This window comes from Agrilus planipennis, unplaced genomic scaffold, assembly GCF_000699045.2.
Source record: "Agrilus planipennis isolate EAB-ADULT unplaced genomic scaffold, Apla_2.0 scaffold69, whole genome shotgun sequence".
Lineage (NCBI taxonomy): Eukaryota > Metazoa > Arthropoda > Insecta > Coleoptera > Buprestidae > Agrilus > Agrilus planipennis.
Window position 1 is genome coordinate 706091 of NW_020438962.1, and position 2870 is coordinate 708960.

The 2870-nt window shown below is 29.5% G+C and overlaps 2 protein-coding genes across 3 annotated transcripts in view; one reads left to right on the top strand and one right to left on the bottom strand.

The window, feature by feature from the left end:
* Positions 1-2447, bottom strand: part of LOC108735868 (probable sulfoacetate transporter SauU) — a 17531-nt gene extending 15084 nt beyond the window's left edge. Inside the window, exon 1 of the mRNA XM_018468077.1 lies at positions 2166-2447. The gene's annotated coding sequence lies outside the window, so the exon portion shown is untranslated. The remainder of the gene's footprint in view (positions 1-2165) is intronic.
* Positions 1-2870, top strand: part of LOC108735866 — a 46953-nt gene that overhangs the window by 21899 nt on the left and 22184 nt on the right. The window lies entirely within an intron of this gene.

Below are 2870 nucleotides of genomic sequence, written 5' to 3' on the forward strand. Positions count from 1 at the left end.
TGGATCCATGTTGTGGTTATGTTTTAAACAATATACATCAAAATCAGTAACATTTTTACTAATGCCTTTACTTTACTGTGACTGCGTCACGCCTGTCCAATGTAAATTTTAATTTTGTTAAGTAGTTTGATGTATACGTTCTTGTATCAACAGAAACAAAGAAGACTTTAAGTGAGAACTAATTAATTTCGACTACCTAATTATATGTAGTCGGCAAGATAACAAATAAAGTGTAAATTAACACATTACTAATTGCAACACCATTATGATTAGAAATAAATTGATGTAAAACATATTTCAATAAAGAAATAAAAAGACATTAAAAACTAATTAGACGTAAGTACATATATATAGGCTTGATTAAAACGAGCCCATGAAGTATGACAAATTAATTTAATTTATTTTTTATGCGTTAATAACCAAAATTTACTTGCCGATGTTTGAATTGTTTATTTAAATTAAAATAAGAGAATTAAATTTAAATGAAAAAGTAGAAAATTCGTCAAAGAAAATAATCGCCCAATTTTCGATACTGTTTTCATTCAATGCTTTTGTGTGATAAGAACAGTATTTAGTAATAATCCTCCTAGGAAAGCATGAAATGTATACAAAAATATTTATTTTATTATAATAATAATAAGTTTTAAAACTAATTGGGTTCTGGGTTCCTAATTTAGGCACCCTCCTTGAAATAAAATATCCGCGAAGGGGTAATTTTCGTTCAAACCTTTTGCATTCGTTATTGAAGTTGTTTATCTTACAACAGAAATAAACTGACCTAGAAAAATAATTGTTGCTGTCATCCTGTTGTTTTCCTTTTTATTGTAAACATTAAGTTAGCCACTCATGTGTAAACGCAATGTGCATATGTATCTGGAAAGTGTAATTATTTCTGAAATTACTGTGGAAATGCTTGAAATCGCGTCCCTATTCTAACTGCAAAAAGGAAACATTTATTTATTCTTTGATAACTGACCTTCCTATTCAAAAATCACTTAAGGAAGCATACGTCATGTATTACTTCAATTACTTTTGTAAACATTTGGTCTCCCTACTCACGCGACTATATAGCAAAAAAGCTATTTACATCAGAAAATACGTTAAAAATACGAACAATGCAAAAATATAAAGATAAAAAAGTCTTTGAAAGCCATAACGAATGCAATTGTTTTGAAAGCAAAACAATTGAAGATGTAAAAGAGAATTCTTCTCGCTGTTTGCCTTGAACTTTGCCTTATCTTCCTTTAATTATCCTTGGTTACAATGAAAATAAATCATCACTTAATTGAAATGTTTTGTTGGTAATCAGTGTTAAAATCAATACATTGATTGTATTATTTGTGCTTTCAGTAACAAAATCTTATTTTTATTCCATCGTTTTTATGTAAAATTGAAAAAAAAAATGGTTTTCGACCATAAAACCTTGTTTGTTTATTGTATCCAGGCAGTAGTCACCTATTTACGATTTGTACAATTAATTGTGCGACAACATAAAGACAATTGTCAATAATGTATTATGGTCAGTATTATAAGTAACATATGAAGCAATAAAACATTTTTTTAATGTCCAGTAAATTGTTTAAACAAAAAGAAGGTAATATTGATTTAAGTACTTAAAAATTGGTTCCTAACAATTAAGCAAGTGTGTTTATTTCCTCTTAGCATATTAACCTTCAACTTCAATAATTGACAATTAAATTTATAACACATATGTTACTTACTTGTAACATTAATAATGGTTTTGTTAATTGCTCAACGATTTGCTTTTATTGGCTAAAAGATCATTGTTTATCCGCAACTGTCGTCATAAAGGAAACCAAATTAGTTTTTGTGAAAATCCATGATTCTAACTACAATTAATTTTAATTAATTTAATTCAGGATAATATGAAAAAGGAATCCCTTAGCTTCTAAAATTATGATTCGTAAAACATGAAACTTGATTAGATTGAGATTCAGTTAAAAATATGAAAACAGTTAATTTCAAAACAGTCTTAGTCGCTTATTTATTTATTAACTGACAGTGTCCATTAAATAGAACAAAAAAATACATAAATACGGTATTAAGTACCTTCTCTTTATCTCCCTTTCTTTGGTCAATTCAAATTTAATGAGTAATTGTTGTTATTACATTAGCAATGATTACAATACATGAAGAAAACTCACCCTATGATTTTTTTGACCAATATAAGCCTTTTTCTTGGGAATCTGTTTCCAAAAATCGATCACTTCACTTCAAACCAAATGTATCAACAAACAAGAAATGAAAATTAATTTTTGCCCCACTGAATATCACAATTGTATTTTATTTTTTTGTTCTTATTTATTATTTAATTTGCTGTGTAAATTAACAATTAATTCCGTTGGGGTACATGTTGGTCCCTAAATGGTTCCCAGTGATCCTTGCAGCACCTTGCTAACCACTGCGACCAACACAAGACACTAAAGAAGAGAATGTTAAGTTCACCATTTTATCCTAAGTATACACATGTATACAACAAGTAGTATTTCTTCGTCCTTAAACCCGACAGTAGCACCAGCAGTCAACAAGAAAAAGCGTACGCGTATTTGTATCTTTGTGTGCAAGTATGTAAATACACTTGGGGTTTCCACAAACATGCTAAACCGTTCCAATACATATAGACAATTAATTACAATAATAATTATTATTATTTAATTTAGTTTACTCGTATAGAGCTAATAGCTATCAAAACCACAGAGGCGTCTTGTTCAGCGTGCTGTCAAACCTACACTAGCAAGGAGATCGGGCTGAAACTATAGCTACAAGCTATCCAAGGATGGTACTATAGAATGTCACCTCAAGGTAGGCCTAGTGGCGTCATCTCTTGGTTAGGCCGGAAACTTATCAAT